The following is a 26,840-nucleotide window of genomic DNA, read 5'->3' on the forward strand; positions in this document are numbered from 1 at the left end:
GTATGTGCAGAACCTGCAATCTCAAGTGAAACACAATATTGCTGTAACGTAATGTAAATTGTACTATGTCATTGAAAATATCTTTGAGGATTTTTATTTGTTTTGTTAGTGAAAGTCGTGGCTCTCAAATCTTGAGACTGACTAGTTCCAACTCGTTTGTTCAATACTTAAGTCCTTGTAGAAAGCTCAGATTTGATTCTTTTTTAGATCGCGCCTCAATAAGCCTACCCAGCTTGAACCTGAGACACTTTGCCTATAACTAAATTGGACTGAACCCAATTTGTCCCTTTAGTTGGCTTTTGTGTATTGTGTATATGTCTGTCTGTGTCATATGACTTGTACATAAACTGCATCTTGTCACTTTATTCACTCAATTCTATGTCACTTGATGATTTTTTAAGTTTGACAGCTGTATTTGATTATTTACTTTATCGAGGGAAAAAAGTAAAAATTGACTTTCCTAACACATAGTGTGCGTCATTCGTGTTTCACTCTGAAGTCTTCACAGAAATTCATGATATTTATTATTATTGTTTGCATGATTAATACTTCATGAGCGTAAAAGCAATTGCTTTACGTGACTGAACCATTTGTAGTTTGTTCTATACATACCCAGGTTCTGAGGGACACAGGGTTACCCCATTGACTCTTTCCATATTCAGAATATAGGCTTTATGCTCTGCCCATTTCCCGCTTATGTTTTCAATTGGCTCTTTTGACTGTCCTTTGGAATTGCTTTCTTTCCATTGGTTAATTTGGTTAGTAGGCCTTCATTAATCCCTCCCTTTTTCCAGTTGTATTCTCCCATGAGGATGGCTCCTGTTACAAGTGATCTTCCTCAGTATGTTTTGTTTCAATTTGTCAGCACTACTTTCTTAATTACTTTTATCCTAGCTGCTGTTGCAGGCACAACACGCTCTCCCGCTTCCGCAACCTGCCCTGGGGTCTAATTGCACCGTCGCGCTGCACAGGAGATAACATTTGCTACAATTGTTTCAGTTCGAAATCACAAGTGCTTTAGTTTGCGGCGTGTTTTATTTCTGCAAAACTGCACTTGTCCAGTTTTAGCATGGCGGCTGAGCTTTTTTCTTCAGCACCACAGCTCTTTCCAGCGTGTTCTTTATTACTGGTTTGTTTTAGTTGCAGCGTGGCATGCCAAGCTTTATCTTGGAGTATGGCGGCCACGGTCTTTCTTTTGTTCTGCATGACTCTGCTCGCCACCTCCATTTTTAAAAATATTTTGGACCAAGCAATAACTCTCAGCGCAGAGCCCATTTTACAAGCGCTGCGCTATATCTTTTATTTGCAGCTTTGGCGCTGCATCTCCCCTTCGGATGCCCTCCCTCCCAACGCCAACAAAAAAGACTGCCTATTTTAAGCTCCTCCCGGACCCACTGCCTGCTTAGGGAGACCGTGCCTTTGTCGTCGGGCAGCCTGCCGCTGGTGTAGAAGTGCAACATTCCTGGAGGTACTGTGCCGCACTTTATCTTTAACTTGGAGTTTCGGCGATGCATCAATGTTGTTCCTGCTTGCATAACTGTAGCACCATGGAATGCCGATCTTTATCTTGAAGTATGCACCTTACTTTTGTTCTAGACGGCACAACTCGCCCACCTCCATTTTTTAAATAAAATTGGAACATACTTTAACTTTCAGCACTGCACCCATTTTATAAGCGCTTCGCTTTCTCTTTTATGTGCCGCTTCCACGCTCCATCTCCCTGTGGGGTGCCCTCCCTCTCACCACAAAAACAAAGGCAGCCTATCTTACACTATTTCCGGACCCACTGCCTGCTTAGGGAGACCGCGCTTTCATCTTTGGATGGCCGCCGTGGGTGTGGAAGTGCAACATTCCTGGAGGTATTGCACAGTGCTTTATCTTTTGCGCTGCATCTGTGTTGTTCCTGCTTACATTTCACATGCTTTACTTAATGTTTCATTCCCTATCAGTTTGCTTTTTCCAGGATGTTGTAACTTTCATTTGTTCAGGCAATGTATTACTCTAGTCTCCCCTCCCTCATAACCTATTTCTCATTTTCTGTTTCTCAAGTACCACAAGGTCAAACGAATGGCAATAGCGATATGCAAATATAATCACTCCACTGTAAATACAAAAAAACTAAAGTATAAAACATTGGCATTTTCAATGCCAACAGCTCTAACTTTAACAAATTCGAGACTGATTGCATTGCAAATGCTTGTTTAATAATATTGTAGGTCTGCTTTTTCGACAGTATGTGTGAAGGTAGGTATGGAAGTTAGAGGACTGCAGCAGATGCACTATTAGCTAAGCACCTGGTAAGCTACGTGTTTGGGGAGAAGGCGAACATTTTCTCCCTTAAGAAGGAGGGATGATAAAGAGTTGTAAAGATAATGGATTTCAGGATGACTGAGGGCAGAACTGTCTTTTGACTGGCTGATCATATGAGCATTGGAGCGCACGAGAACTTCCAAATTCTTGTAGGATTTAATTATGATTTTGGGGTGGTAAACCACTGTTTGTGCGCAGAAAGGCACTCTTGGATGAATGCTATGGGGCAGCCTGCAGGGCTGCTTCCTTACTAATTCTACCTTGGATGACTGACACCTGATATCAGCATCTGAAGGAAAGTACCCTAATGCCAAAAGGTCCCTAGCCTTACAGAAAGGGCAAACCCAGAGGGGCATCAATAGAGGATGGTTAGTCCCTTGACTTTGTTGAGCCACCTGCTTTTTGGCCAGAGCCATTATCTAGGCTGGTGTGGTGGGTAACACTTTGGCTAGTCCCACCAGGACTTTCTAATAGGGAATTATACATAGCCAGGACCCTCCAAAATTAGATCCATAGATAGGTTTAACATTTTTGTTTTGAGTGGTGACTTGCTCAACAGAAGCTTATACTTCTGTGGTGATGCTTGCCTAGAACACTGCTCTGTCATGGAACCCGAATCCCTCGGGGATTCCAGGACCGGCAGTTACCTCTGGGCCCCTGTTAGGATTAACTTGCTTTCTCGCCTTACCGCACAAATAAACCTTTACAAACTACTGAGAGCATCAGGAGCATTCTTCAGTAATTTGGCGACGATCTACCTGATCCACGAAGTGTACGGCCATCGCCCGAAGAAGTTCATGCTATACAACTTTTAGTTGATACTGGTTCACGCATAACTATTATCTCCAATTATATTTTTGAAAAATACTGGTATAACAAAACTGTACTTCCTCTAGATATTCTTATAATAGCATTTGAAGGAAGCAAAGTAGACCTCATTGGTTTCTTCTGGGCTGACATTAGGATTTTAGATAAATCAATCAATGGTAAAATGTATGTCGCAAAAAAAGGGATCAATGTTTTGGGCTTAATTCATCAAGCTGAATTTGGTATTACGATCAGACCAGGTTTAGAACAACCTATTTCCTTTGAAAAGAAAAGACTAGGTTCAGTAAGCAACCACGACAACACTTGGGTCAAGAAGTTCAGTAAAGTTTTTCATGACAAATTAGGCAAAATTTCAGATTTTACCTATCGCCTTAAGGTCAAACATGATGTTGTCCCTGTAAAACATAAGTTAGGTAAAATACTTTTCAGTGTGAGAAGTGACCTTTCTGCCATGCTCAATGATATGTGTTCACAAGGTATTATCGAAAAAACTGATTGAACTTTGTGGTTATCTCCCATTGCTCTAGCGAAGAAAAAGAATGGGGAATTACGCATGTGTGTGAATATGAGGAGTGTGAATGAAGCTATCTGGATAGATAACTACCCTCTCCCTAGGATTGAAGACCTAATCACTAAAGTTGGCCAAACCAAGTGGTTTAGCAAATTAGACTTAAGAGTGGCTTACCACAAAGTTGAGTTAGATGAAAGTTCCCGTCATTTGACTGCATTTGTAACTCCTGATGGAGTTTTACAATTTTGTCGCATGCCATTTGGTATCGCTTCTGCCGCTGCAGTCTTCCAGAGGCTCATGTCAGACATGTTTACTGGTAACGAACATGTTGCAATCTTTCAGGATGACATTTTAATATTTTCTGTTAGCGAAAACGAACATGGCTTCACACTAAACAATGTTCTAGAGACCTTAGAAAAAAGAGGTGTCACGCTGCGAAAAGACAAATGTACATTCGAAAAAAAAAGAAATTAAGTATCTTGGGCATGTATTTTCTAAGCAAGGTGTAAAACCTAAACCTAGTTTGGTAAAAAAGCATTGTAGATGCGCCTGCTCCTCAAAATAGAGAACAATTGTTAACTTTCTTTCATGCAGAATTTTGCTACAATCACTGAATGCTTTAAGGTTTTACTTAAAAAAGGCGAAAAATGTGTATGGTCAGACCTATGTCAGCACACTTTTGAGAACATTAAAAAAGATATTACTTCAGCACCATCACTACAATCATTTGTAGAAGGTAGAACGACTTTGTTACTGTAGATGCCTCAGAATATGGTTTAGGAGCAGTTTTAACCCAACTCAACATTAATCATGAAACAACTGTTGGATTTGCCTCTAGGACTTTACGTTCACCCGAACGTAAATATTCCGTTCTAGAGAAAGAACTCCTAGCATGCGTATGGAGCGTAGAGAAATGTGGAGCTTATTTGTGGGGAAGACCTTTTACTTTGAGGACTGATCATCGTCCTCTGGTAGAAATTTTGTCAGGAAGGAAGTTAAAACACACCACTGCCCATATAGCTCGACTTTCAGCAAGACTACTAGAATTTTCTTTCTCTGTAGAATACATTCCAAGTGGAAAAAACTCTAGAGCAGACTGTCTTTCTATACTCCCGATTGGAGACTGTGATGAATATGATTGGGAGTCAGAGATTGAAGAATGCTTTATTGCCGATTCAAGCATTTGTAAAGAAGAGAATGATTGGGCACAAGAATTACACAATGATGCTGTACTAAGGGATGTCATACAAATGGTTACTTCTGGTTGGCAGAAAGAAAGAAGTTTACCTGATAAATTTCAAGCTTTTTGGAAAGTATCTGACGAATTATCTTTAGAGTGTAGTAAACTAATGCGTGGTGATAAACTTATTCCGCCAACTTGTTTCCACAAACGTATTATTGAATTATCTCACTCTGGTCATTTGGGTTCCACTTCCACCAAAAGAAGGGTAAGAGAAAACTTTTGGTGGCCTAAAATGGACCATGAAATAGATTTTGTATGTACGTGAGTGTGGAAAATGTAAAGTTAGTGACAAGGTTTTAAAAACTGAAGGGGTGGTTGAGTTTCCCACCATTTGCCCAGAAAGAGCTTGGCAACGTGTTGGAGTGGACTTTTTATGACCCTACTATGTCCTACCCAACTATATGAGATATATCATTGTTTTGATTGACCATTTATCAAGATGGGTAGAAGTTAGAGGAGTGATGGAGCCCACTACAAAAAATGTTATCAATTTTTTCCAAGATTTATTCACAAGACAAGGTATCCCAGGTGAAATTTTAACCGATAATGGCGTCCAATTTATTTCTCTTGAAATGAAATCTTTTCTAGAGTTCTCTTCCAGGGGATCCTCATCAAAGTCATAAGCATTAGAATATTCCCGCCCATGTGCGGGACCCCGGAAACACTATATTATATGTGCCCCACATATATATATACACATATATATATATATATATATATATACATATATATATAAAAACATGCAATAGCAGCCAAAATAAAAACAGAGCTGAAATATGCTGTAAAGAATTTCCACCATACATGAGTAATAAGCATTAGAAACATGAGAAACAACACAAAGTTTGTTTTAGAAACTGTTTTAATGCTCAGAAAGCAGTAGAAATTCTCATAACTCACTGGAAGCATAGAAAGCTCCCAGGCTGCATTGCAAACACACAGTCTAAAAAGACTGAAAAGCTAACCTGTCGCTGCATAGCAATAAACTGACACCGTGCCTTTAAGGCACCCATGACCCCCAGTATCCCATCATGCCTCAGGGGTGACAGTTAGGTCAGTTGTTCTTTCCGGTTCCTTCAGAGAAGGACCCTGGTTACACAGCTCCACTAATTTTCTGTTTTTTGACAGAAAAATACTTCACTTTTAACAACTTTTGCTCTTACTTTGACATTTAACATCTAGTCAAGTAAGATACTGTCTTTTTCAGTCAGTTTAGTGAACATTTTCTTTTGAGAATGCCTTCACTCTTTGACAAATGTCCTTGTGGCAACAAGAAGGCAAAATCAGACAACCACGACGTCTGTATCCTGTGTCTGCCTGAAGATCATGATCCAGGCACCTGTCGGGAAGAACTCTCAAGGACAAGGAGAGGATTCACATTTATGGCCTGGCTCACAGGTCATCCAGAGGAAGATCTCCGGTGAAGAAGGGCTCCAAGAAGGCTCATACATCTTCAAAAAAGAAGTCTTCACACCCTTCAACTTCAGCGTCGGGCTCGGCGCTGAGAAAAGAACCACCGGTGGATCATCTCTCTTCTAAACTACCGTCGACGGCGGGCTCGCCGTCGAAAAGAAGACCAGGTACGTCGACGACGTGGAAGGATCCAGTTCCGTCGTTGAAATCCCCTCCACCGGCGTCAACCGGGCGACGACCGGCGTCGAGGATGGTGACTCCGCCGCCGTCAACCGGGCGACGGTCGGCGTCGAGATCCAAGACCCCTCCGCCGTCGTCAATCAGGCGACGACCGGCGTCGAGGGAGGTCACTCCTCCGCCGTCGTCATCCAGGCGGCGACCGGCGTCAAAGTGTGACCCCTCCGCCGTCGTCTAAAAAAACGACGTTCGGCGTCGAGGACCAAGACCCCTCCGCCGTCGACAGGAAAAAGTCGATCGGCGTCGAGGAGGCAGTCTCAGTCAGTGTTTCGTCAGCGCTCGGCGTCGAGGGTGCCCAATACCCCTCCGCCGTCGTCGCACAGATATTCGACGTCGAGGCAGAGAGCTCCGTCGACGACTGGACATCGTCGTTCGACGTCGAGAGAGAAGCCTCCGTCGACGACTGGACACCGTCGTTCGACGTCGAGAGAGAAGCCTCCGTCGACGACTGGACATCGTCGTTCCACGTCGAGAGAGAGGGCTCCGTCGATGGCCGGTCATCGCCGTTCGGCGTCGAGACAGAGAACTCCGTCGACGGCGGGTCATCGCCGCTCGACGTCGAGGGACCATAGATCCTCACATAGACGATCAAAGTCGAGATTGTTTGACCCTCCGACTCCCCGAGGGCGCTTGATGGCGAGGGAAGATCGCTCGACTTCGAGGTTTTCAGATGTGGTTATGGTAACGGAGTCAGCTTCCCGTAATTCCACTTCACGGTCCTCTGGCTCCTCAACTGCATCTTCAAAGTCCAGAAGTCCTGTGCGCAAATCTCCTGAGCGTCGGCCAGACCCTTCGGCTGGGCAAATCAGACTATCACCCAGATGGTACAGGTCTTTGGACCATTGGAGAGATTCTGGGGCTGACAAACGTATGCAAGAATATGCCAGCCCACAGCACAGGTCTCCTCTTCAGGATCTGGTAGAGGAGATGGACAAGCGTAGTCCTCCCAGGCGCAAATCACCTGTGAGAACACCAACCAGATCTCCCAGAAGGTCCCGATCTCCCAGAAAAGGACCTCGTTCAGAAGATCGGATCAGATCTCGCTCTCCTAGACGGGAGGAGCGTTCAAAAAGATCGCGGGAGAGGAGGCACAGTACTTACCGTAGATGTCGACGAACTCCATCTACTTCATCTACCTCTTCTACCAGGTCTTCCAAGAGGGACTACTCCCCTACGTTGACGGACAGTCCTACGTCCAGATCCTCCCCAGTGGATGACATTGGCACGTATCTAGATGTCCTGCAAAGAGGAGCTGAGATGCTGAGCATTGAAATGTCTGTCCCTCAGGTTACAACGACAGTCATTTTTGAGACTTTACACGAAAAAGCTATCTCCCGTCCTCTGCTGCCTTTAGTCCCGGGGATTATGGATCCTGTCAAAGAGGTTTTCCTAACTCCAGCGGCTATCAGAGCGGTGCCAGCCCGCATTCAGAAAAAATACAAACCGGCCTCTTCTGACCCGGTTTTTGTAAAATCTGACCCTCCAGCAGACTCTGTAATTGTGGCAGCGGCGAGGAAGACACACGCAGTTGCTGGTTCCTCTTCAGTCCCACCAGACAAGGACAGCAAATCTCAAGACTCCTGGGGTCGCAAGGTTTGCAACTCAGCTGCATCCACTCTTAAGGTTTCTAGTGCGGCTGCGCTTCTGGGTCGATACGACAGAGCCTTATGGGACTCCATGGAAAGGTTCAAATCCAAGCTGCCAAAGGAAGACCAGCAGGATTTTGAAGAGACTGTGACAGAAGGATGTCTGGTGGCGAATCAGATGATAAGCACGGCTGCGGATGGTGCTATCCTTGCGGCGCATTCCTATTCACATGGGGTTTGTGCCAGGAGGTCGGCCTGGTTGCGCCTTACAGGTCTGAAGCCGGATGCTCAGCATCGCATCCTTAATCTCCCCTTTTTGGGTTCCGCTCTCTTCGGGGAACATGCTGACGAAGAAATGACCCGAATGAAGACGGAACTGGACACAGTGAAAGCGGTGGGTTTGGAGAAGAAAAAAGAATTCAAACGCCGCTTCAAGACCAACAGGGGGAGAGGGGCTCAACAGAGGGTTCAAACCCCTCAGTGGTCCCAAAATAAGAACCAGGGGAAATCCCAGTTTCGAGGCAAACCCGGCAGAGGTAGAGGAGGTCACCAACAATCCTCTAACACCACAAGAGGAGGAAAGGCCTGAGCAGTGGCTTCCTCTGGCGCCGTTACCCACTCCAGTGGGAGGAAGTGCTTCACAACACCTGGCAGAGTGGGTCAGCATCACAAAGGATCAGTGGGTGCTGAATATACTGCGCAATGGATACAGGCTACGTTTCCGTGCGCCTCCGAAGAGCATTCCTCCAAAGAGCTCTTGCCCTCACCAGCTAAGCTTGCTCCGAAGAGAGGTAAAAGTCCTACTACAAAAAAGAGCAATAGAGGAGGTTCCTCTCGCTCAAAGAGGAAAGGGAGTTTACTCCAGATATTTTCATGTCCCCAAAAAAGATCAGGAGGACAAGTTCAGACCAATACTCGATCTGCGACTTTTAAACAAAGTCATCGTCAGAGAAAAGTTCCGCATGTTAGCGCTTCACCAAATATGCCCACATCTTCAAGTCGGAGATTGGATGTGTTCGGTGGACCTGCAAGATGCGTACTTTCACATCCCAATTGCTCAACAACATCGCAAGTACTTGAGGTTTGTCGTAGGGAACAAACACTACCAGTACAAAGTGCTACCCTTCGGTCTCAAGTCCGCACCACGAGTCTTCACCAAATGCATGGCAGTGGTGGCGGCTTTTCTTCACAAGAAGGGGCTCTTCATCTACCCATACCTGGACGACTGGCTCCTAAAAGGTCCATCTCCGGTACAGGTAAAGCACGATCTACATCTGTGTCTGCACCAGTTGCGCAGGCTCGGCCTCCATGTGAACCTGGAGAAGTCAGTCCAGCGGCCTACACAGTCCATCCACTACCTAGGCTCCGTTCTGGACACAAAAGTGGGAAAAGCGTTTCCTTCGGAGGAGAGACTTTTTTCCATGAGTCAGAAATGTGGACTCCTGCTAGAGTCTCGGCTTCCAACAGCCCGACAAGTAGCATCCCTGCTGGGTTCCATGGCGTCCTGCATTTTTCTCATCCCAAACGCCAGGCTGAGAATGCGTCCTCTACAGCAGGCTCTGGAGGATCAGTGGGACCAAGCGACAGGACGTTGGGAAGATCGTATCATGCTTTCCCAAACGACGAAAGATGCCATCAAATGGTGGACTCGGAGAAAGAATTTACTGGTGGGGGTACTGTTTCACCAACCTCTTCCATCCCAGTCTATAGTGACGGATGCCTCTCTGCAAGGCTGGGGAGAGCACATGGGTCCGCTTCAAATTCAAGGCCAGTGGTCTGCGCAGGAGCAGACATACCACATCAATATGCTGGAGCTCAGAGCGGTATTCCTGGCTCTCAAAGCTTTCTTTCCAGCGATAGAGTCCAACTCAGTCCTAGTTCAGACGGACAATACGACCACCATGTTCTATCTGAACAAACAAGGAGGCACAAGGTCTCGCCCACTTTCTCGAGAGGCTCAGGCAATCGGGCATTGGCTCCTCTCTCGAGGCCTCACGGTAGTGGCAGTGCACCTTCCAGGCGAGTTGAACGTAAAAGCAGACGCACTCAGCAGGCACTTCGAAGATCAGCCAGACTGGGTGCTAAAAGACGAAGTAGTAGAAGAGCTTTTTCGTTGCTGGGGTTGTCCAACCATAGACTGGTTTGCAGACGACGAAAACGCCAAATGCCACGCCTTCGCGTCCAGGTTCCACCGGCCAGGGACGCAGGGGAATGCTATGCTGATGGATTGGTCAGGGACATTCGCTGCCGCGTTTCCTCCCCTGGCTCTGATTCCGAGAGTAGTTTCCAAGCTCCGCAGGTCAAACATGGAAATGATCCTGATAGCTCCGGATTGGCCGCGGCAGTGGTGGTACCCGGACCTTCTACATCTGTCTGTGTGTCCACACAGATGACTCCCTTGCAGGCCGGACCTGTTGAGCAAGATGAACGGGAGGATAATGTATCCCAACCTCCCATCACTGAACCTAACAGCATGGCTCCTGAGGTCCTGCAATATGGACATTTGAACTTGCCTCCTGAATGCATGAACATTTTAAAAGAGGCTAAGAGGCCTTCCACGAGAGCGTCCTATGCGTTCAAGTGGAAAAGGTTTTACTTATGGTGTAGGGATCATCACCTATATCCGACTAAAGGGCAGGAGGACGTCATCTTGCCATACCTCCTTTCCCTGGCAACTGCTGGTTTAAAGTACGCTTCTATTAGGGTGCATTTGTCAGCCATAGTAGCATACAGGAAATCACCTGATCAGATTACTTTCTTTCAGGTTCCAGTAGTTAAGGACTTCCTCCAGGGGTTGAAAAAAGTGTATCCCCCTGTGCGAAACCCTTCTCCTCCATGGGAATTGAACCTGGTTCTATCCAGGTTAATGTCACCTCCTTTCAAGCCCATCCACAAGGCCTCCTTGCAACATCTCTCTTGGAAGGCGGCCTTTTTGGTGGCGATTACCTCTGCGCGCAGAGTAAGCGAGATTCAAGCGCTCTGTGCGAAAGAACCATATACTGTTTTTCATCACAATAGAGTAGTCCTAAGGGCTCATCCATCTTTCTTGCCTAAAGTCATTTCTGATTTTCATATAAATCAGTCCATTTCCCTCCCTTCGTTTTTTCCAAATCCTACGACCCCAGCCGAGCTGTCGCTTCACTCCTTAGATCTTAAGAGAGTGCTCAAGTTCTATTTGGAAATGACCAAAGGGATTAGGAAAACGGATCAACTGTTCGTGAACTATGGTTCTCTGCGAACAGGTTTTCCAGCGGCCAAGAGGTCCATCGCGAGATGGATTGTCTCGTGCATTAAATTGGCCTATCAGCTTGCAGGCAAGCCTTTGTTGGGGTCACCCAAAGCGCATTCCACTAGAGGGAAGGCCGCTACAGTAGCTTTCTTGCACGACATTCCAATGTCAGAGATATGCAAGGCGGCGACATGGAAATCAGTTCATACCTTTACAAGGCATTACTGCCTAGAATCTGATTCCAGGGCCGATACTCAAGTAGGACAAGCCTCTTTGAGGAATCTATTTGGGTAACCTACGGCCTGTACGAGCTTAGTGGTTACTAGGCTTAATATGGTTATTACTGTATTGTTACTCCTTTGCCCACAGGGAGATGAGGTGAGGCTCGCTATTCTATTCTAATGCTTATGACTATCGATGAGGATCCCCTGGAAGAGAAGGATTAGTTACTTACCTGTAATCCTAGTTCTCTTCCAGGGGTATCCTCATCAAAGTCATAAGCAACCCTCCCACCTCCCCAGGCAAAGGAAATTCTTTAATAAGGAGATATTGTTAACCTATCTGTTACTGGGTTTTATTTCAGTCTCCGAAAAGAACAACTGACCTAACTGTCACCCATGAGGCATGATGGGATACTGGGGGTCATGGGTGCCTTAAAGGCACGGTGTCAGTTTATTGCTATGCAGCTACAGGTTAGCTTTTCAGTCTTTTTAGACTGTGTGTTTGCAATGCAGCCTGGGAGCTTTCTATGCTTCCAGTGAGTTATGAGAATTTCTACTGCTTTCTGAGCATTAAAACAGTTTCTAAAACAAACTTTGTGTTGTTTCTCATGTTTCTAATGCTTATTACTCATGTATGGTGAAAATTCTTTACAGCATATTTCAGCTCTGTTTTTATTTTGGCTGCTATTGCATGTTTTTATATATATATATGTATATATTACCTACTGGCGGTCGCCAGTAGGTATATATAGTTAGGATTTTTTCTCTATGGGTTTTTTGAAAATTCTATGTCTAATAACTTTGGCGTTTGTGGACGGAATCGGCTGAAATTTTCAGGAAAATGGCACATTTTGTTTCTGAGCAGCCCTTGAAAATTTGGGGGGGGTTCGTCCAGTGGGGGCCGAGAAAAAAGGGGGGTCCCAAAACGTGTTTTTAACATTGAGTTTTCCATAGGGCGGTTGGCCTCACTTTTAGCCCGAACGGCTGAATGGATTTGCACGAAACTTGGCAAAATTGTAGGGACTGGTAGCCCGATGTGCCTTTTGTAGGTCTCAATATATGTGCTCCAGTGGATTTTGAGAAATTAACGTTTTAAAAAAGATATATATCTGTAACAGCGGACCGGTTAGCGCTCTGGTTCGCGGACTTTTCGCGCAACGGAGCTTTGTGAAGCGAAGCTGATTGGTTCTCCGGCGTCTGTCAACATTCCAAACAGTCCGTAGCGGCCGCCATCTTGTCTCTCGGTAGGATCGAGAGACAAGAGGAGGTCAAAACAAAGGGGGAAATAACTATAAGGGGGCATAGTAGATCCTCGCTGACCCCCTAGGTTTGATGTGGAGGTTTTAAAAGGGCCCCGCGGGGCAAAAAAAAACCAAAATAATAATAATCGAACGGCTGAATGGATTTGCACGAAACTTGGCAAAATATTAGGGACTGGTAGCCCGATGTGCCTTTGCTAGGTCTCAATATATGTGCTCCAGTGGATTTTGAGAAATTAACGTTGAAAAAAAGATATATATCTGTAACAGCGCTCCGCTTCGCGTACTTTTCGCGTTACGGAGCTTTGCGAAGCTGATTGGTTCTCCGGCGTCTGTCAACATTCCAAACAGTCCGTAGCGGCCGCCATCTTGTCCCTCGGTAGGATTGAGAGACAAGAGGAGGCCAAAGCGAAGGGGGAAATGACCATAAGGGGGCATAGTAGATCCTTCCTGACCTCTTAGGTTTGATGTACCATTTTGCCAAGTTTGGTGTAATTCCGTTCAGCCATTCAGGCTGTAGACGTATGTAAATGTCCTATGGAAAATTGCATGGGGAAAACACATTTGAAAGTGTTGAAATTTAGAACCAATTAAAATGTTACTTTGGTTTTGTATTTGTGTGTGATGAAAGTTAATTGGTTATGTATATATGTCAAATGAGAGGAAACCACAGCCATTTTGTGATACTACTGTCTGAGGTACATTTGTGAGGAATTTTTGGTGGTGAATTTCTGGTGTTTGATTTACACAGTACTAACACTTCTGCTACTTTTAAAAAGGTGAGTTGTTAATTTGTAAGGGGAACTATGTTGTACACTTGAAGATAATTTGAAAAATGTTTTCTGTTATTTATTTGCTGTCCTTCTGTTATACTAAATACTTGATGAAGTTAGTTTTATATTATGTATTACTAAAAACGATAAATTAAAGTGATTATTTTTTTCTGCAATTTACAGCAAGCAATTTCAAAATAAAATGGCTCACAATGAAGAGACCGTGGCAATTTCTTTTGAATTGTCCACTACATTGATTGAAATTGAGAGCACCAATAATGAAATATTGTCACAAGGAGGACATGACTTGTATGATTCCATTAGATTGATTGAAATGGACAGCACCAAGAATGAAATATTGTCACAAGGAGATGACTTGAATGATTCCACTACATTGATTGAAATTGAGAGCACCAATAATGAAATATTGTCACAAGGAGGAGATGGCTTGTATGATTCCATTAGATTGATTGAAATGGACAGCACCAATAATGAAATATTGTCACAAGGAGGAGATGACTTGAATGATTCCACTACATTGATTGAAATTGAGAGCACCAATAATGAAATATTGTCACGAGGAGATGACTTGAATGATTCCACTACATTGATTGAAATTGACAGCACCAATAATGAAATATTGTCAGAAGGAGGAGATGACTTGAATGATTTTTTTGATCAATCTCTTGATGGCGAATTTATCGAGTGTTTGGAGACCATAGAGTTACAAGAATCATCATTGCAGACTTTTAATGAGGAGATTCCAGATGAGATGATTGAAGAGGAAATTACTGATGAGGACATGTTAGTAGTTGTTTCAAATTTAGAAAATTCTGAAGAATAAATTTATATTTAGAAATCAAAAATTGTTTGAGACATTATTTATTTTTATTTTTAATTTATGAGGTTGTAGCGAAGTGATTGTAGTATAAAATGAGACTTATAGTATAGAGTGCAACATTTTTATGTTACATGGTAAGTTTACTCATATTTACTTCCCTTCTGCCACTATATTATCTCCAATGTGTATTTGACATGTCTTCTTCATCTCCGGCCTCCTTTCTCTCACTGTGTGTCTCCGATGCATCTTATCGCTGGTATTTTGTGTAATTACAGAAGAGAGTAAAATAAAATAGTTCGGAACGTGAAAAGGGGGCAAAGTAGAGTACTCCTCACCCCGTAGGCCTTTTTAGGCGGTCCCAAAAGGATCAGTTTCTGCTTTCCTGAGAGATTATGGTATGAGTTCCATATACCACAATAACTTGCATTACAACATGCAAGATATCTATCTCCTATTACCAACTTTTGGAGATATTCGCGCTAAGCGCGAATATCTCCAAAAAGTAACACCTGCCCTGAGCAGTTCTTAGCCATGTTATCCAATGGGAGGTGGATAACATGGCTAAGAGTATTAGCTCGGTAATGCATGAATATCGCTGAGTTTTTAGCGATATTCATGCATTGCGGCCGTTTATTATCGCATTTGCGATAAACCTTGATAATAGTAAGGTTTATCTTCGATAATTTCTGACGATGCTTAGTGGTAAAAAATTGGTTGGTAAGCATCGTTAGCGATAAATATCGCTTAACTTTGGTAATATGCCCCAACGTCTGTTAACGTTCGATTCGAAGGAAATGAGGAAGTGTTGAAAAACATTGTCTGCGCCATCTTGCCTTTTTTGAAATGCCACACTTTTGTCGTGCACGGCAGCCATTTTAGATGTCTTGACCAGACCCACTCTCTGCACGCTGTCGATTCGTAGCATGGCTCCTCACCCTCGTAAGCATCTCCCCCAGGCACTGGTCACCACCGCTCTCTGTCTTATGCATGGGCAATAAACCTTCCCCCATCTGCGCTGCTCTTCCCTGAGAATCACACTCTGTGCCCGCCCGACACCTCCCTTTCGCCCTATTCACTACCGCACCCTCTGACACTCCTCTTCCTCTGTGTCCGAATGTCCAGGCCGGTCCTAGGCTATCAGCTAGCCCTGCAGATGTAGTTTATGGCCCCAGCTGTAAAGAATCACCCCTCTTCAAAGGAGTTATAGTAGATCAAGGCCCACACCCGATGTGATCCGTCACAGCACACGCGTTCCTACTATCTGAAAACCATCCTGTATTGTGATTGGGGAGAGGACCGAGCCTGAAGCGGAAGATTCCAGGAATGACTCTTTGTACATCAAAGTTTTTACAATTATGTGTCACATTAAAAATATATAGCACTCCAACAAAGTAGTAGGAATATAAAACTTTAATAACATATAAATATATACAACAAAACAAAAACAGTAAAAACATTTAAACAACGAAGAGACCGTGGCAATTTCTTTTTAATTATCCAATAGATTTATTGAAATTGACAGCACCAATAATGAAATATTCTTGTCAGTAGCGGTCTGTTGTGCGAATAGTTCCAAGGCAGCAGAACGCGCTGAAATCTAGATGGCACGAAAGTGATGTCTAGCAAGTTGCCGCCCAGCAAATAACGGCGTGGGGCGCCGCGGGGGTGAGTGAGTCCAGTAGGCACCACAGCTATTCTTACCGGCATTGCAGAATTACTGCTGGGGACAATGCCTGTGCTGTAGCAGGGTCACAGCAGAAACAAAAAGGATTCTGTTGAAGATGTTGTTGGTTTTCAATTTGAAAACAGTTCTGGTGTCAACTGCTATGCTAATGTAGTGGTTAATGTTTTGTTTTCTCTAGAAAATGTAAAAGAGGGGGAGGCAGTCCAAAGTTCCGTTAAAAGGGCAAAGGAAAGGATCGGTGGTTTGAACTATCAGTCAAAAAGGGGAGGGGGTGCAATAATTTTTCCTACCGGGTCACACTGTGCTTTCACCGGAAGTGAGGTCTGCAGGATTGTAGTAATTCAAAGTGAGGCTGGCGCCAGCATGGGAGCGCCGACGTCCCGCGGATACAGTTTCGTCACTCCACGGGCGATCATGGCAGTCATTCCCCATCGGGGGTCGGAGACTCCCGCGGCTCCTCTAGAATCTTCAAGGTCGTGGAGGACTACGGTGGTGGAGTCAACCAGTGACCGGGCCATTTCTTTATGTTGGGCCCGCTCTTGCCAGGTCGACCGCCATTTTGAGAGTTCGGCAGCTACCGGCGATCGCGGGGTCACATGAGCGGACGGGCTCCACCCTGCCGGGCGAGACGTTGCAGCATGGCCACAGTGGAAGAACCGTTATCTAGGTCGTTCCGAAACTGTGCAGCACTGGAGTTGTTAGGATGCCACCGCCTGGAGCGCTGAGGGTGCAGCTGGGAAGCCTCCACCTGGGGAGGCGGGAGAGGCCTGTTCGCACCGTCTCTCCCTCCCAGTGCACCCCACGGCGTCTCGCTTGAGATTTGTTATGGCCGGACCAGGCGATGAGGACGAGGGGGGGTCGGAGGCATGTGCAAGACATCCCCCTCCAGTGTTGTCGCAGCCATTATAAAAGAAAGAAGTGTCCCGTCCGTCTTCGGGCCGGGCTTCCGGTGGATGTCGGCCGGACGCCCCTGGCTCTGGCCCCATGAACGGGTTTCTTGGTTTATCGGCTGCAGCCGGATCCCGTCGGCCTCGGCCCCCCGACCGTTGGTGGTCGGACCGGAAGAGCATGTGGCGGGACTACCTGCAACTCTCAAGGGCCACCGCGGCCGGACTGGGAGAGAGAGGGGAGGGTCGAGGAGACATTCCCCCCCCCTGCAACTGTTCAGCGTTGTAAAGGCAATCCCCTGGCCGGGTCCCGCTGGTCTCGGCCTCTCCTGCGGCTACACCCTACGTTAGGATCTCCTGGCCGAGGCGTGGCAGCAGAACCTGCCTTATATGGGCTGCTCCCGGCTGGGCGTAGCCGGAACCCTGCCCCACCTTGGAAGTTTCCAGAGTGGGGGTGGATGTTCTACTGACTTGCATTTTCCCTAGTCTATCGATTTTTTTGGCGTGGCAGGCGGTGGGACAGCGAGGGGTGATTTGGTTTCTCTTACTGTTTTTCTGGTCTCTCACCACTGGCATATTTTAACGTTTTCTTGTTTCTAGGACATTAATAGGTTTTATCATTACGTTATGTTATCGTTTCTTTGTTCGTTGTTTAATAAAAGTTCATGTTCATCAGTGGCCTACTGATTTTCGTTTTCCTATTTTTTTCTTTCCAGGTTGTTTCATGGTAAAGTTTCTGTTAACAGGATACAGTGATCACTTCGTTATTATTGCATATGTCCTTTTCACTAGGGGTGCTCTCTGGTCGGGCCAGATGACGTATCTCTAGTAAATGGTCCGGGTGAAAAAGGTGCATCAATCAGTGGGGAGTAGATAGGCATGACAGATTACAACGGGGGAGAACGGTCCGCATTACGTACCCTTTCACTACTTGCAAAGATTTTCCTACGTTTATTTGCAAACAGGGAATACCTCCAAAAAGAACTAATTCCCAAACAGTCAATGCTCGGACAATCAATCAATCAATGAGGAATGAAATAGGTACGACGTGTTAAAGGCTTGCGTTACCTACCCTTCACTATCTGCAAAGGGAGATAGAATATTCCTATTCTTCCTCGTTTGCAGGTAGAGAAGATCGTTAAGAGAATTAACTTCGAACAATTCAATGCTCGATTGAAACAATCAACAAGGGGTACTGTGAACACAAATGAACGCCGCTTATATACATACGCATTGCTATTTTCAACAGGTTGTTCCTAATGTTTCTATTTTAGCGAGGTCAAAAGAGATCCCATTAGTGGCCTACTGATTTTGCTCGATTCCTTTTGTTTTTTTACACGATTTTTCGCTATCTGCAAAGACTAAACAGAGTATTGCGACTCTGTGCTTGTTTGTAAATAGAGAATGAACCAAAGAGAACAATCAATCAAATGGAGAGAGAAGCAGGCACGACGGATTACAAAGGGGGAAAGGGCTGCATTAACTACCCTTCACTATCTGCAAAGAGAGAGTACTCCTAATAGAAATGAGGGGTGGGGGGCAGCAATCAAAGCAGATCAGTGTGCATAAACACGAAAAAAAAAATTCTTACCACGTACTTGACATTCGACAGCTTATGATATTTGCTATTAAAAAACCATTGAAATTCACTGAAAAAACCATAGGTTATAGACCATATATAGTTAGGAATTAGCATTTACAAAACCTTGAAAATTCACTGAAAAAACCATAGGTTATAGACCATATATAGTTAGGAATTAGCATTTAAAAAACCTTATTTTACTCACACAAAACCATTGAAATTCCATATATAGTTAGTTGCACTAACTATATATTGCGCACCCGCAATCCACTGCTGATGATGTCACATATTACATCATTCATGACATGGTCAGTGACATCACTGATGACATCACTGATGACATCTCAAATGACATCACTGATGACATCTCACTTGACATCAATGATCACATCACTGATGATATCATTCATGTGACAATACAATGCATCTCCTCACATTTTAATATAACCTCTGTTTCACCCAGTGTTAAAAACAGAGTATAATTTTTGAAACCATTGACACACCAATACTAGTTACTACATACGTACTCACTGATTCCTACGTCTACACACACATTCACTCATTCACCCATACAATCATTCATACATACAATCACTCATGTTTACAACACAATCATATGCACTCATACACCTATACAGACACTCACACTCTGCCACTCATCCATGGAGTTACTCACACACCTAGTCAGTCCTGTAAAGAATCAATCACACTTCCATTTTCTACTCTATACAGTTAAACATAGAGCACCTTACGTTTTCAACCATATACTAACACATACTTACTCTCTTATACAATCATTGATACAAGTACACATTGATCTGTACAGAGTCACACACCTCCCATCCAGCCACACACACACTCAGTCTCCCATGCAAATACTTGGGCAATCAATCAATAACCCATATAGTTACTCATATAGCTACTGATCAACACATGCAGCAGTTTACAGAACAACAGACATAATGATGCACAAATTAAGACAGTTTAGTCACTAACCCATGCACTCAGTGAGACACATTTAATCACTCACTCATACATTCAGTCATGCACCTACTAAATCCTTCGTCCAGACACTTATACATCCACTCATTCTTCAATATGTAAGACATATTTTAACTTTACAGAAACATAGTCACTGGATGTTGTCATCAGTGATGTCATCAGCGATGTCATTTGAGATGTCATCAGTGATGTCATCAGTGATGTCACTGACCATGTCATGAATGATGTAATATGTGACATCATCAGCAGTGGATTGCGGGTGCGCAATATATAGTTAGTGCAACTAACTATATATGGAATTTCAATGGTTTTGTGTGAGTAAAATAAGGTTTTTTAAATGCTAATTCCTAACTATATATGGTCTATAACCTATGGTTTTTTCAGTGAATTTTCAAGGTTTTGTAAATGCTAATTCCTAACTATATATGGTCTATAACCTATGGTTTTTTCAGTGAATATATATATGTGTGTATATATATATATATATATATATGTGGGGCACATATAATATAGTGTTTCCGGGGTCCCGCACATGGGCGGGACTATTCTAATGCTTATGACTTTGATGAGGATACCCCTGGAAGAGAACTAGGATTACAGGTAAGTAACTAATCTAAATGCAATATCAAACATATTAAAACACCTTTATATAAACCCCAAAGTAATGGTAAAGTAGAACGCTTCAACAGAATTTTAGTTGAATGTATCCAGTCTACTTTAAAGTGTAACATGAATGTTGAAACTGCTTTAAAAGAGTTGATTTGGAGTTACAGAACGACACCTCACAGTGTTACAACAAAAACTCCTTTCAAATTAATGCGAGGAAGAAAAGCAACAACTGATTTATGTCCTTTTTGGATGACTACAAGCTTTGACATGTGAATATTAATGAATCATGGAATATAGCCAAATCCAATTCAGATGCCTCAAGTGCAAAAAGAATTTTTGACAACTCAAAATGCAGCAGGTTGAAGTTAGGTGACTGGGTTTGTTTTAAAAATCCATGTCTTGTTGGGAAAGGTTTTTCTAAATTTAAAGCACGTTTACAAATTTCGGATCTCAGGAAAAATGCTGCAAAACTTTCAGATGGAAATTGGTGGAATATTTCTCGCCTAGCACTTGATCCTAATGCTGGTATGAACATTAATGGTAAAAATACCTCTAACCCTTTCGCTCACCAATTCATACAAGCGGATAAGGGAATTTCACATGAAACTTTGAGGAGAAGCGTTGGCACCAAGTTTACCCGCAGCAAGTTTCAAGACTTTATTTGTGATTAATTTCTTCTTTCCCTTTTAGAGGGGAGGAGAGTATATTGTTCTACTTGTTTTCATTGTTAACACTTTACTTTTACTTACATGTCTATTATTGTTCATTGCATTGCTCCTAGGTTTTCTAATTTATTATTCTCTGTTTGATTAGTTCTTTATTTGGAAAAAGGGAGATGTGTGGTGATGCTTGCCTAGAACACTGCTCTGTCGTGGAACCTGAATCCCTCGGTTATTCCAGGACAGGCAGTTACCTCTGGGCACCTGTTAGGATTAACTTGCTTTCTCTCCTCACCGCATGAATAAAACTTTACAAACTACTGAGAGCATCCGGAGCATTCTTCAACTTCACTTCAATTTTGATGCTTGTTTTTTTGTTTTTCTAAGTCACAAGTGCAGTTGTTGGGTGTGCCTGAGGAGAAACAAGTGCACCCTGCAGTGCTTAATTTCGAGGCGTTGCAGGTGGTGCCCACTGGCATTCATTTTTGAGAGCCAGGACAAAATTTCTCTAACAAACTTTGATCTGTAGCAGGAGAGGGAATAAATACAAAAGAGGGAAAGAAAGAGATGGAGAAAGAGGAAAAAAATTGACAATGTGAAAAGGCAGGGGTGAGAAAGAGCCCGCAAGTGCAAGACAGTGAGGCAAGAAATGTCTGGTTATTGCATGAGGTGGAACCAAGACAATGCTGACTTGATACTTCATTAGCGCCAAACTAACTTCTGAACAAAACTTTGGGCCCCAGCACTTATTCTTTTACAAATTAAACCGTTGTTCCCTGTAACCACAGCACGCTCATTGCAATGTTACTTTGCTGTCAATTTTCCGCACTCTTGTTGGCTACACACTAAAAGGGTGGACTTAGCTAGTTAATTGCACCTTCCTTGAAAAATGAATATGCTCACAAGAGCATAGTTGCAGCAGGGGCATAGCTATGGAATTAAGAGAAAAGATTGCTGTAATTGTAATAGTATCAGTGTTGTATTCCAAGCAGAATATTCTTGATGTGAGGAAAACAAGTTAAAATTCTCCTGCCTTTAAATTAGAACAAAATAGCACCAGGCACTACATGTTGGAAGTGGGATAAAGCCTATTAAAGTGCCATGTAATCCAAATAGAGCTTTACTAATGCCGTAGATGGTATATTTAGAAGAGCTTGTGCCAGACACTGAAGAGGATGAGTGAAGCACTGCCACAGTTCGCAGAACCTATTGAGACAATGGGGAAGTTATATCACTAATTGAAGAGTTCCCATCTATTATCCTCACACAGTCAATCACAGAAGAGATTGCACTCGTGGATCTCTAGACAACAAGAAAACAAAACCGTTTATCTGCTGCCAGAGGGCCTCATTCTAACCTTGTCTACTGTGAGAAATTGGGTTGTTGGTTGACCTGGGCGTGAGCACCGACTCGGGCTATCTGATAGCTATGAACCGGGTCAAATTCTCCCTTTAAGGCTGACCGGGATGGAGCACAGGTTGGATGCAGTTGCCAGGTTAGGCCTGCTAAAGATTACCTTCTCAGTCTATGCCAAGAGTCCCATTCGTGTTGGATGGGGATGCGAGAAGCAGGGAGAGCTTTGTGGGAGGCTGGCGGTGTAGCGCAAAGAGCAGACTAGGTGTCACAGGCAAGCGTTACTGGAGCTTTGCATTGGCCGTCCCTGAGAGCGGTCCTAGCCATGAAGAGCCCAAAAGCTTAATTTCAGCTCTCTGAGCTGCCCCAGGGAACTAGGACCTGAGGGAGTCAGGGACTCACTTCAGCTGAATCCAGGTGCTGGTGTAGATTATTGGGTAGCCTTTTATGTCCTCGAGTCTCAGATCGAAAGACCAGCAGACTAGCCCTTGGAGTCACACCAATAGCCCTGTGTTCAAGATGTAGTTGCAGGTCTAATTATTCTTTCCCAGGCAAGAGGGCAGCAGGGCAGAAAGGCAGCAGCACAGCAATGCAGAAGCAGGTCAACACAGTGCAATTCTTCCTGGCAGAGTATCCACAGGTCCAGAAGTGTACTGAAGAGTTGGTGTCTGAGGTCCCATTTTTATACCCAGGTGTGCTGGTTCCAATAGGTGGGCGAAGTTTCTAGACAGCAGCTTTAAAATGCTTGGAATTTCCTGACTTCCCTGCCTCCAAGTTGGATGCAGTGACAATGTGAGGTCATTAAGCCCTTTGAATGAAGGCAGAGCATAGGCTATTCAGTTGTAAGCGGGGCTGTGCTCAGCTCCGCCCCACCCCACCCCACCCTGGCAGTAGATGGACCATTGAGGCACACCTAATCCCTCTGTTGAATGACTGGGAGGAAATCACTAAATCTACTGTCATTTAAACCCAGTCATATGACCCAGGCCAGCTGCAGGTACAAAAAGGCTAAGGGCAGAAAATGGCAAATTTCTAAATGTGACATTTTTAAAATTGTGATTAAAAAACAGACTTTACCATTAAAAACAGGCGTTTTCACTACAATTCCGAAGACATCAAACATGGCACAGCTTCAGCTCCCAATTGGAAAATACTCCTTATTAAATATAATAAGGAATCCTCTATGTTATTGTTTGGGGGGCGTGGTAGGCCTCACAGTAGTGAAAACACATTTTTTACTACCAGGGCATGTAAAGTTAAAAGTACACATCCAACCTTTTAATAAAGCACCCTGTCTTATGGGCTACCTTGGACCTACCTTAGGCGTGACTTAAATGTAATAAAAGGAGAGTTTAAGGCTTGGCAAGGCAGTTAAAATGGCAAGTCGACATGGCAAATTAAAACTGCATTCAGGCTGCAGTGGCAGACCTGGGAAATGTTTTGAAGGGCTATTTAGGTGGGTGCTATTGTAAGTGCTGTAGTCCTTGGGTATATGGCAAGGGACCTGCAGGTACAATAAATATCCCAATTGGGTATATGCCAATTTGACCATGTTTTAAGGAGGGAGCACAAGCACTTTAGCACTTGTTAGCAGTGGTAAAGTGCACATTCCTAATCCCAACAAAAACAAATTAAGCAAAAAGTGTCAGGAAAAAGGCAAAATCTTTGTGAACGACACTGGAGAGAGGGCCAGGTCCAACATCAGCCTCATAGGTACAGCCACATTTAGCCACTTATCTCAAGCAAGTTCAGATACCCGTTTGTGCTCCAAAGAGGCAATGAATTTACCCATCACGGAGACAGAGCTAGAGCTAATTGAGCCAGGAGGTAAGAGAAATAGAATGTTATACTGCGTAGAAGTACAGTCACAGTACAGCAAACCATAGTAACAGGAGCATAATGTGGGCCCCTGCAATGGAGGCCCCCCTTTCAGTATAGGGCCCATAAATATCCGAATATCAAGGGGCCAGTGTCACCTTCTGCTCGGAGGCCCCATCGTTTAGCTTACTGAGGGGTCCCAGAGCAAGACGTCAAAACAGTATTACTGCCATCTTCACCCCATGCCACCAACTGCTGGAAAGGAAGATGAACTAATGACATCAAGCCTCAGAGATGAGACTCTGAGGTGAGCAAAATCTCGAGCAGATTTTGTCTGTACAGATAATGTATTAGTCATGACTAAAGCATAAAAGGTTTGCAGAAGTGAGAGGATTAACTCAGTATGTTTGCAAACTTTCTCTGAAATGCATAGGTATCATTTATACAACCACCTACCTTGGAGGAAGGTGTGGATATTAGTGGGTGTCATAATTGGGTAGAGAAAGGGTGAGTACTTATCCTATCGTGAGAGATATGTCGGCATTCTTGATGCTCTTCGTACATCAGTGTATGTTCAACAAGGCAGAGCACAATCGCACGTGTTAACATCAAGAAGTTTGAATGTGGCACGAGGCATCAGGTCTGAACCATCAATAGTTACCAGGTTTGTACGGAGGGAGTGAACAGACTGGAGCACAAGATTAAAATCAAACTCCTGAGAGGCAGCCTGAGGCAAAGCCACACCATCTAATACTGATAAGCTAATACCTGTATATGTTATCTGCTGCTAGTTCAGGACTCCTAGGGCCCCTACTACTTGTTCCACTTGTGATGCAAACTGTTGTAATTTATGATTCTCCCCAACCTTTGAATCAATCTGAGGGCTAAATTATTCTTTCCTCAATTTAATAATGAGTGTTTGATTCTGTTTAAAAAATATTGTAGTTTGATAATCTGCTTCTATGAACCCCCTAGATGTGTGAATACCCAGAAAAGAATTGAGCTATGCTCTAAATATTTGTTTCTCCTGAACTGGATGTTTTTATTTGTTGTTTGTTTTACTATTATCCTGTTTGTTGGCTGAAATCCTCAGAGACTGCTATGGGACTTTGGTATGGAGATGAGTGGATTTGTATGTGAGATGGATGTTTGCAGATACATGTGCAGAGGTGATTTGTAATTTATTGACCACTTTCGAGCATGGATTGTTTTTGTGTTTTTAGGAGAACTGCAAGATTTTGTAGTTAACAATGACATCTTCATGGACAAGATGTAGTCTTTAATGCCAGTTGCCATACCTCTTTAAGTGTGGGAAAAGGAACATTGTATTGCAGAGGAACTCAGATCTTGTAATAGGATCTGTGACTATCATATAGATCCCATAAGATAGCATGCTTTGATCGAAGCTAGTGAAGTGTTGCTACAGGAACTTTTACTATTGTTGAAATAATTTCCATGACCATATACTAGAATGTAATGTCCAGACAGATATTGTTCTAGGTTTTGTTGTATCCTTTATTTTGGGACTTAACTGACTGTGGAATAGCCTTTGAATTTAGTATAAGCACAAGAAGAGGTTATGATTAAGGGGTAGTAGGCATGCCTTCAAATCTACAAGAGAGGGTATATATGTAGGAAGGTTAGAAGGTATCTGAGGCTGTATAGTCAGTCTAACAAATGGAGAAGTGTGGCTCAATGGTTAGAGCGGCAAACCCTGATGCAGAGGACTGGCCCGGGACCAGGGTTCAATTCCCGCCTCGGTGGGTCTTGGGCTCAATTTCCTCGGACCTGATAATTCTCGCCTTGGTGCCTAACCTAATCATGGGTCCCACTTTGGGCAATAGCTTGCTTAATCTCCACAACAGCCCCAACAGCGCTGGGATGCCTGGCTTCACCTTGGGGGTGCCCAGGAGTGGACACTTCACAGGGAAAAGCCAGGAAGGGTTCCACAGCGGTATGCGTACAGCGCCTAGAGGCCTCAGGGTATAAATGCGCTATACAAGTATGAAGTTTACAGTTTACAGTTTACATATGTTTATTTTAGACCTTAGTCTTTAAACATAAGCACAATAAAACCCATTTACAAACATGACAAACTAATAAATAAAACATGTCAAACCCACAGTTAAAACATGATAATACCACAATTCATCACACCAGTAAATGATGAGATATTTTGTTAAACTTCATCCACACAGTAAAAATAGCCCCAAAGAACAGGTTACATCCAAGAATCGCATATCCAAGAATGGATTAACTGCTTGCCCCCTTTCCGCAATATCATATTTTTGGAAAACTGGTTTTAATAAAGACGTTTGTCGAGCTAAAAACCATAAACAATCCACTAAAATATGTTTTAGAGCTCCCTTCGTATTAAGGCCACATTTGCAGGTTTTACACTTGTGTAACAGTGCGCCGTGAGCATCAAACTTTAAAGCCTGGTTTACCTCGCATCTAAATATAAACATTGTCATAGCCGTACATTAGGTAATTTCTCCAGATAGAGAATAGCTCCTCCTCTGCCAACGATTTCATCAGGAGGAGGATACTGATTTTGTATTTTCTCTGCATATACTAAGTGAGTCCATCTAGTCAGACCAGTTTCTATTGTAACACCTTGGACCATAGCAGATGCAGGAAGAGCGAGCAATCTTTTTAAGCACCTACCTTCTTTACGGTCTCAGTTTTATTTCCTACTGATTCAGACCACCTCAGCACCGTACTGGAACTGCAGCCGTATCATTCCCTGATAGGTTGCCATCACTAGTCTTAGGCGCCGGAGGGTACTTTTGTACCGC

At 43.7% G+C, this 26,840-nt stretch overlaps 1 protein-coding gene across 1 annotated transcript in view; it reads left to right on the forward strand.

The window, feature by feature from the left end:
* UCHL3 (ubiquitin C-terminal hydrolase L3) overlaps nucleotides 1-26,840 on the forward strand; it is a 364,417-nt gene that overhangs the window by 289,120 nt on the left and 48,457 nt on the right. The gene's annotated exons all lie outside the window — the stretch shown is intronic.

This window comes from Lissotriton helveticus, chromosome 8 (assembly GCF_964261635.1).
Source record: "Lissotriton helveticus chromosome 8, aLisHel1.1, whole genome shotgun sequence".
NCBI classification, from domain to species: Eukaryota; Metazoa; Chordata; class Amphibia; order Caudata; family Salamandridae; genus Lissotriton; species Lissotriton helveticus.